The sequence below is a fragment of the Drosophila navojoa genome, chromosome 2 (assembly GCF_054131105.1).
Source record: "Drosophila navojoa isolate 15081-1374.11 chromosome 2, UAZ_NAV_1.0, whole genome shotgun sequence".
Taxonomy (NCBI): Eukaryota; Metazoa; Arthropoda; class Insecta; order Diptera; family Drosophilidae; genus Drosophila; species Drosophila navojoa.
In genome coordinates, this window is record NC_142890.1 from 20,311,785 (window position 1) to 20,321,671 (window position 9,887).

At 40.7% G+C, this 9,887-nt stretch overlaps 1 long non-coding RNA gene across 1 annotated transcript; it reads left to right on the forward strand.

The window, feature by feature from the left end:
* Nucleotides 1-267: 267 nt before the first annotated feature.
* Nucleotides 268-688, forward strand: LOC149092231 (uncharacterized). The gene is made up of 2 exons (XR_016196263.1): nucleotides 268-390; nucleotides 448-688. It is a non-coding gene; the product is annotated as an uncharacterized LOC149092231 (long non-coding RNA).
* Nucleotides 689-9,887: the final 9,199 nt, after the last annotated feature.

Genomic DNA, 9,887 nt, shown 5'->3' on the forward strand with positions numbered 1-9,887 from the left:
GATTTGTTAATTGTTATTATTAGTATATGACAGCAGGTGTCAGACAACTGGCAGCCAGTTGAAAAGAATATCGTTTACATGCGAGCATACATCGAATTACACGGAGAAGAGGGTGAGGAGGAAGAACGGATACAAATTATGGGCAGCTCAAGCTACGAGGGAATATTGAGCCAAGATCTCGGACTGATAGAGCTGCAGACCAGGGGAAGGGCCAACAGGGAATAAGTCAGTTTCATGCTCATAAAAAATGCAGCGGGTCGGGTGAATAAAAACAGCAAACAAAAGAACAAAATAAGAATTATAAAGAACTGGAGTTGCAGTTGCCACTGCAGCAGGACTCCCAGTATCAGCAGCAGGAGCAGGAGCAGCTGTTTCGTTTATACGAGCAATGTACATATTTCACTTGGTTTTTCCTACTTAAACATAAGCAATGGCTATTATTTTAAGTTGCCCACGCGCTAGCTGATTTAATTTCAGGCTATTATGCGCCCACAATGCCAGCGGTAAATGCAGAAAGCAGCGGCCAGCAGCAGCCGAAGAAGAAGCACGCTGAAAGCGAGCAGGGAAACAGACCGCAAAAAGGAAAAGTCACTAAAGCGTGCCGAAGATTTTGTAGCTTGAAAAAAAGTGCTAGCTAAGCGAATACCCTGTATTGCAACTATATATGCAGTTGGCAGTGCCATAAATATGTTATATATCTGAAATAAAGCTAATTTATATATATATATATATATATATATATATATATATATATAAATATATCTACGCTTTCAGATGCCAATAAGCAATAATGGAAATGCCACAAATAATTTAATTAAATAAATTTTGGCATTTAATTATATAATTAATGCATTGTAAAGCATTCAGCAAGTGCTTCAGCAATTTAATTTTATCTGCTTTATAATCCTTAAATCTTATTGCAAAGCTTTCACTATTTCGTGGCATTAAAAAGTTCTCAAACTAAATGTCTTCTGTTGCCTTGCTTTCCCTTGAACGTAATACTTTTATTTTTATATTTTCTATAACTCCTTCACAGGCCTTTTCCTTACTAATTCAACATATATACCCATTATACCAGGTACCAACGTATATATGTATATTTGAATGCGGCTGACCAGCAAAGTTGGTTAGCAAACTTGGACTGAAAGTTGGTTAAGAGTGTGGGCGAGAGAGAATAAGATGTGAGAGAGAGAGAGAGAGAGAGAGAGAGAGAGATAGAGAGAGCTGCTGGTTGAGCTATGTTTTTCTGCTGTTGCATTTCTTGGAATTTTTCTGCAGCGGCTGCTGCTGCTGCTGTTGTTTGTTGGGCGCTGATTTGGGTCGAGTATCTGAATGAGTTCACAGTTTAGACTTGCAGCTGGCATCTGCACTCCCACGGCTGGCTGTTGTTAACTGGTGCCGTCGGTGTTTTGCGCTTTCTCATTCGTATTATTTCTACTTATTTTCATTTTCCTGTTGCTCCTGTTGTTCCTCCTATTCTCCTTCGCTGCGCCTGGGTCAACATTAAGAGTATCACAGACTTTTTTGCGGGCTACTGGCGAGCCGAGTTAATTTCCAAGGCTTCGCAATGCTGTTGATTCTCGATTGGCGAGTGAAAGAAGAATTCGAACGGCCATCGAGCAGCCGGGAGCAAGGCTTGCTTCTCGCATTCCCAATTTAAGGCAATGACAAGCTATTCCTCCTAATCCATATGAAATCCAATCACAACAATTCAAGCGACCCATTTGAGTGTGGGTGTGTCTGTGTGTGAAATGAGTACAACCATTCCGAAAATGACAGCAACACCAGCAACTCGGGTCGAGTACTGCCCGCCCTGATAGGTTTAAAAGGCCAATAAACAGAAATTGGCAAATGCCCCTTTTTTTTAGTTGAAAAGTTAGAGAAACAATTTATTACCAAATGACTATGTAAAAAGGGTAAAAATAATTTCAGTCTACATTTTCGTTATTAAATTATTTTCATTTAGTTCCGTGTACGATAATGATAATATAGAAACTATTTATTTATTGTGAAATGAAAAGATTTCGATGCAAATAAAATCATTGAAGCAATTTGTGGAAGCTCTCTGGGATATCTCTGGATATATTCCATATTCTAATAAATATTCAAAAGTTAATTACGATAAATGAAAAATTATCGAGAAAGTTATTCATAGTAAATAAAAATTAAATTGCGTAAGGCCCAAAAAATAATGCCAATTATCTTGCTGTTCATTTTTAGGTGGCAAGCTGCAATATTTGTATCAAATAATTGAGATAAGTTCACATAGCTGATGCTAAATGGCACATGGCACATAGCTGATGCCTACCAATTTTGCAGACAAAAATAAAAAGATATTTACAATATTTATCAAAAATTCAACAGCTTTATGAATATTTGTACATTATTCACTTTTGCTGTAGGAAATAAAACAAATATGTAGCTGAATAAGAACATTTCAAAGTAAAGAATTTATTACGCATTTCTATACAATCTCAACTGCATTAAAGGCAATCAGAACTTTTTTCTTTACTTCATGAACTTTTGCAAAGCAGACAAATCAATGAATACTTGTATTAAACGGAAACTTGAGTTGACTACAAAAGAAGAAAATAAATATAATTTTTCTTTTTTTTTTGTTAAACATTAAGAACACGGTCGATGTCTAGACAAAGGAAAGAACGGTACGCAGCAGTGAGAAATGTCGCCGGGGAAGCCAATAACAATGAGTTGCTCGCATTATAAGCGAAACTACAATCAAAGTGCAGATTTTAAGCCCCAAGCAGCTTTGATTACCAATCCGACGAAAGCACTACCCGAAGCACCTGCTCGCCGCACCTGCTACTTAACTGTTCAAGCGCAATCACAAGTCAAGAATCGTATACATGTGTGTGTATATACATATGTGTGTGTGTGTGTGTGCTTAGGCATTTGAAACCTGATTAGGAAAGCACTTCAAGTGCTGTCCTGGTTGAGGTTGAACAGCAGCTCGGGCTTATACCAATTGAGTAAGCCAATCGCCACGCCCACATGCAAGCTGAGCGCTCGGCAACTGTGTGAAATTTATTGTTTCAAGCTAATGCCACTTGATGGATTATTTGCTTATATCTACCACTTTGATTTCTGTAGCCGCTTTGCTTTTTTCTTTCTTTTTTTTCGATTTCGCTGTTGCTTTTACTGTATTTTCCGACATTGCGTTGCTTTTTTGTTTGTTTTTTTTAATACCCTGTGCACACGCGATGACTAAAGGAGGGTGTAACTAGTGTACATTACAAATAGAGTTATTCAAGCTGATATCAGCAAGTATACCTGCAGTCATCTATATAGCTGATGAAGCTCATATGGGTATAATTAAATTTGTAAATAGTTTTTGAACAGTTCTACAACAACGATATTAATGAAAAGAATATATACGTATATTGTAATACATTGTAAACAAAATATGAAAATAAATAACAAAAATGTAATAATCTAATCAACCCCTTACAATAATATTTATTATCGGGCAACACACACAAATATATGATAATGAATACCTATTCAATGCAGTACTTTGTAGAACAAATATTTTTCTTTATTAATTAATCAAAACTCGACAAGTTTCGTTTCCGCCTCTACCCTTTGCCTCGTATTGCTCTAGGGTATTTTAGCAGTCAGAGTTTTCAGTTGCTTTCCACCTTGGCTTGCCTTTGCTGTTTGTGAGCTGGCGCTGGCTGTAACGTGATAGTCAGGGGAAACAATTGACTTTTGAAGCGTTCGCAAGTGCGCGGCTCAGCGAGCTGTTTATGGCCGGGTAAGTTTGGCAGCTAAGCAGGCAGTCAAGTGCCAAGTTGGTCTGAGCGGGATATTCATCAACTGTTTTGTTTGGCTATTGATTTTAGAGGCGAACGCTCGCATGGCTCATCAGCTATTCAAATTAATTGTAAAACTTTTCAGTTTCGGTCAGCACACGTGTCAACATATCCCCACGCACATAAATCTACCATGCCCTTGCTCTTCCTAGACTCTAGCGCCCCAGTGTCTCCTTGCCTCCTTGGCCGGGGCTCGTCCCCGTTCTCGAGGCTTGTCAACAAAAGGAAAGCAAAGTGAAAGTTTTCGTGTGCCACGACAATATTTACATGCTGCATTAAACTTGCTCTCAAGTTATGGGCCCGCTTTGGCACAAAGTTTCGGCCCCCAAGCACCCATGCCCGGAATTCGGGCGCAGCTTTGCATTAAAGTTGCGCATACGCCAGGTCGTCCCGTTGGCCAGTTATGTGATTTATGTGCAAGTTTCAGCGGTATTTTAATAATTTAAGCAACAAAATCAGAGACGACGACGCAGCGCTTGTCCTGCACATCCTTTTACTGACGCTGCCACTGAAGCTGGCCTCCTGCCAAGCCACGTTGCGCTGACGGAGCCGAAAAAATGCAAAAAAAAAGAGGAAAAAAAATGCCCAGCATGTTGACAATAGCGCCAACACAAAGCGCATTTGGCAAGCGCCTGCAGCAATGCAAACACACACCCAGTGTGTCTGTCGCTGTGTCCTCGCGTGTGTGTGAGTGGGTTTGTGTGTGTGCGTGTGTGCTCAGCAAAAGTGAAATAGCAACAATATATGGAGCGCCACAGCCACAGTCAGAGCAAAACTTTCATGCAGCAGCCATAAAAAACTGGGGCACTGCACAGACAGCATTTTAATATGATTTTCATGGCTTACTTTTTCATCCAGACGCCGGCGACTCACGGGCTCACAGCTCACGACTCACGCATTAAAAAAAAAAAAAAAAGAAAGAAAACAAAAATAAGAGCAGAAAAAAATAGCTGCCACAAATTTGCACGCGTCGACTCAATTCGATGCAGTGACAGACTGACACAGAAACCCGCACAAATAGCGCATACGCCAAGTATGCGCAATCACAAAGATGATTAAAATCATGCCAGCAAATGCAAAAGCCCTATCGGAAATAGACTCTGGTGTGCTTCACTGCGTAGTCAATTTTAAGATGAAGTGAAGCTTGGTGCATTGAGTACAAAAGACAATTTTCATTTCGTGTTCGAAATTTAAATTTAAATACATAAGGAAATTTTATAATATATTCTTGAAGGAATTGCAATATATTTGTTAGGTTTTTATTGTATATATTGCATTGAAAACTTGCACTCAATGCAAAAACATAATATAAATATTGCATATCTTTCAAATTGAATTCCGTATGTTCATGTTTAGCAAAAAAGCAGTCCTAAAATCTGGAATCTATTTTTTCATTTTACGCAAATTTCTGTATGATATATAAAATAAAATAAACATAATTCATTCAAATATCATATATCTAAAAGCGAAAATAAAGAAATTCTTTGAAATTAATTATTTATCGCGGCTATAAGAAATCACCCAACATGAAAAAACAACTACTATGAGTAAAATCCTTCATTTAAAGTCTGTTGAAAAAGGTTTCCATAATCTCAAGAACTAATCGCGAAATAAATCGAAAACACGCTGACAAAAAAGTGTTTAACAACGGAATTAACGCATTTTCCAGCACTCCCCTCATAGGGAGCACTTTCCAACACTCAATTTGCAGCTAATCTCTTCTAGTCAACTTTTCGCTTCAGTATTTTTGTCCTTAGGCATCGTCTTAGTGTGTGTGCTACATTCTTTTTAGCGATATTCCACGGACAGTATAATTTGGAATATGTAAACAGGATCAAATATACTATGAATATATTATAAATAATAAATATACGCACATACATACATATATGTGTGTGTATATACATAACATGTATATTGTATGCTCTGTGCATGCACTTACATTGGACGCCGCGTTATATCCTTTTCAGTGGCGTTACTTCGCTTACTTTTTGTTTGGGTTCTTCCTCTTCTTCTCTTTTTTGGGCGCTTTTTACGGCCTTTGTAATAAAACCAGCCCGAGGGACTCTTGTGCTACTCGCAGTTGTTGTTGTTGTTGTTGTTATTGTTGTTGCTTTTATGCTTGATGCTGCTGTCGATGTGGCTGCGATTGTTGTTGTTGTTTTTGCAGTTGCTGCTGCTGCTGTTGTTGCTGCTGCTGCTTTTGAGGGCGTGTAAGCATTGAGCAAGTTTTATGCAACAAACGAGACGCACGCATCATCAATTGGGCAGGCGTAGCAAACGAGGCAAATGTCTGCCGAGCGGGGGCAACGGAAGCGACGAGCCAACAAGGATCAATAGCAAACAATTGAGCAAAAAATATGGCAAAGTATTTGGCGGCTGCCAGCAGGAGCTGGCGGAGTGGGCGGCGTGGCGTTTGTTGCCCTCGGCTTTATTTAAAGTAGCGAAGCGCGAGCGATGCGAACTTTATTTATGACTCAATAATGTGTATTTTGATTTATGCGTTGTGGGTGTGCCTCACACACACACACACACACGGGCACACACGTACACACGAATACCGTACACACACACACACACACGCACACTCACGTACAGAGGCAGTTATTGTTGTTGTTGCCGGAGGCGAGCGACGGACGCAATTTGCATAACAACACCGAGAAAAAGTGTAAGAAAATAAATGTTTAGCTTTAGCATGTGCACTTGCCACACCGTCAACACGCCGTACCACAGCGTCACCACACCGTCACAGAGATGGCCACTCAAGCACTCTCACAGACTCGGTTACGCACACGTGCAACAATTAATCACAATCGTTATTAATGATTTTGCAACACTGATTTCACCCATTCGATTCAGTGAGTTCTCGGCCTTTGGATGCCAGAGCACCGCATTGAACGCTTAAAACGCCGTAACGGTAAAATGACGCGACGTTCACTTGTGAACACGGGAATCTCTGTGTGTGATTTGGTGAGCGTTAGAACACGGCACGACCGAACTGAGCGCAGCGCAGCGCATACGACAACTACACGAATCCACGACCTTTTCAGTACTAAAGCGACTTTCATTCATTGCCATTCGTGCAATTCGAACGGACGACGCGCGGCTGCGGCTTTGTCTTTGGCTCTGGCACTGGCTATGGCGCTGCCAGACGGCGCTCGCTTCGACTCGCTTTCGTCTTGGCTTTCGGCTCGCTCGCGCCAGTTCGAAAAGCACGAAGCGGCGTAACGAAGCTGCGAATCGCATCGTTGAGTGGGAGAGAGCGAGCGTGTGCGAGTGTGTGCGGGTGTGTGGGACGGCCTCGGCTTGGAGCGGGCATGGGCATGGAGTACGACTTGTAACTGTGCCACGCTCTGCGCTGCGAATTGTCAAAGCTTTAAATACTGCGACCCGAAGCGCTTTAACCAGTATTCTCTAAATCGTGTGGGCAGCGAGCGCTGTTTGTGGATCGTAAGCTTCAGCTGTAGTAATTTTGACAGCATTGACTGATGAGCAAAAGAAAATGCATAAAAAGGAATCTATTTACTTTAAGAAATGAATGCCATCAACTAAATTTTTCTATTTTCATATAATGGAAATATATAGAGAATTTTTTAACAATTTTCCCCATTTTTATTTCTTACATTTAACATTGTGAACTATTCGACTTAAGAAACTGAAACTGAAACCTACCTCAATTCAAAATTACTTCTTATACTACATCTTAAACAACATCCACCATGCAGTCTTGTGGAATCTATGGCCACGCACACGATTGAGACGCGCTAATCTGACACTCTCTAACTTTTTCGCGAAGAGAGGCACAAATCACTCGTCAGCTGCAACTTGTTCGTCCACAAGTCGAAAATTATATTGTATGCTGCACCAAAAGTGACATCGAAGCGGGCCCTTAACATTGCGTGCACCCAATAACACGACCTTTCCCAAGAACGGCGCCTACAGTGGCGTTATATACGGTATATTAAGATATACAAAAAATACAAACAAAATATAAAAGTAAAATAAAACAAGCCACGGCAACAATTATAGTATTATTATCATTATTATTATTTGAATAATGCATCAAAAATAAACTTGTTTTTAGAGATTCTCCTAAGTCTCGTCTCTCATCTCATCTCGCTATCTGCTCTTTTCATTGTGTTTAGCTGCTCCCATTCGCATTGTGCTAAGCCTCTCATTCATTAATGAAATTGTCTTTATGCTTTTTCGAAATATGCATCAAAAAGGGCATAAACTGAAAAACTATCGTACTATGTATTTACGATTGGCCCCCATTACGGCACTGGGTGCGTGTAACGCATTACAAGAGGCAAGCCGAACACAGAGAGGCCGAGCCGAGCTCTCTCGGCTCTCCTTTTCGAACTCACGCATGCGCCGCAGCGTCTCTGTGGAACATTGTTTTGTGGATCGCATTCATTTTGAACAAGTATGCCGGAGCAGTGCGTAACGGTTTAACTCTTATACCACTCAAACAAAGCTCAGCTGCGTGGGCATATTGAGTGAGTGTGTGAAGTGATTGCGTTTGTTTGTGTTTGGTTGGCCTTTAACCTTTACACACTCAGCCTGCAGGCACTATCATTGAAGAGGTCACTTCAAATTAATAGCAACCGAACCAAAAAAAATAAAAAATAAAAAATAAATAAAAATCAACAATTTGCAGCTAAAACTTGCCAAAGTATTCGTCGAAAAATGCATTGAAAATGGAGTATATATAACTAACCGAAATTCCACACACACATACACACAGTTGGGTTCTATGCGTGTGTGTGTGTGTGTGTGTGTAGCGACTGATGAGTCCAGGGGCTTCATCTGTTGGAAAATCTCAGTGCTCAACCGCTAAGCATGGCATTTCATCAGCCCGAGCACAAAGTGAAGCCCGCAGCTGCGGGGGAGGCAAAAAACCAGACTCACCTTCCACACATACGCACCCAATGCCCTTTCGAAACACCAGCAATGCGATGAGTTGTTGTTGTTATTGTCGTTACTCGTGCTACTCCTGCTGCTGCTGCTGCTGCTGCTACTCCTGCTGCTGGTGTGAGCAAAGGAAGTGCACTAAGTGCAGTGACCAAATAGCTGGCAAAAGTCCTCAGCACTGATCCAGTACCGCCGGATGTGGCGCCGCTGTTGCACATGACTTTATAGCTTTTACGTTAGCTCTTGCTTTTGTTGTTGCTGTTATTGTTGCTGTTACGACAGTTTGGCTGCAAAGCAAAAGTTACATTAAATTTAAATCATGAGGCGGCGGTTTTTGTGGCCAGCGGCTGACGCATACACAGAGTGATAAACAGAATCACTGACAGAATGACAACATGACAGCATGACAGCGTGACAGCGTGACTGACTGACTGACTGACTGACTGACGTACTGTCTGGTTAACTGACTGACTGCCTGGCTGCCGGGCTGAATAGCTGCGAAAGCTAACGGCTAAGCGCTGTTAAACATGTTGTCATTAAAAGTTGACTCAGCTCAAACGCTGCATTTAAATACGCAGTTTTTGATACCCAGCTACAGGAGTATACTGAGTTAAACATTAATTAGTAGGGGCATGGAAAATATTATGTCAGAATGAAGCCTGATTAAATATCTTCTCATGCCGTTTATGGTTGAACTGTAAAGTTGTTTGCTAAACATATTCATGAAAGTAAGCTTTATATCATGTTGTAAAGGTTAAGCTAATCTCTATTCCAATTTGAGTAAGAACTGACAACTAATCCCTTATAAATCATGCCTTCAGGTCTTCACATTCTAGTTAGAAAATTTAATATTGAAAAAGAATTAACTCTCATCTGACAAACCTTATGTTGCCCCTGACTGCCACTGATTGTAAATAGCTACAAGGTAACTTGCAGTCGCACATACCTTATCTCATTGATGCCTATAGTTGAGCATCAAACTTACAATCACATAATTATACGCACTTATGCAGCATTATCGGAGAAGAGTGTGCAATTACACAAGTGCACGTATATGTGTAGGCGTGTGGGTGTATGAGTGCCTGTCAGCTAATTACTCTGGTTGCGTAATCAATGCTTAATGAGGCAACGGCAAATGATTCG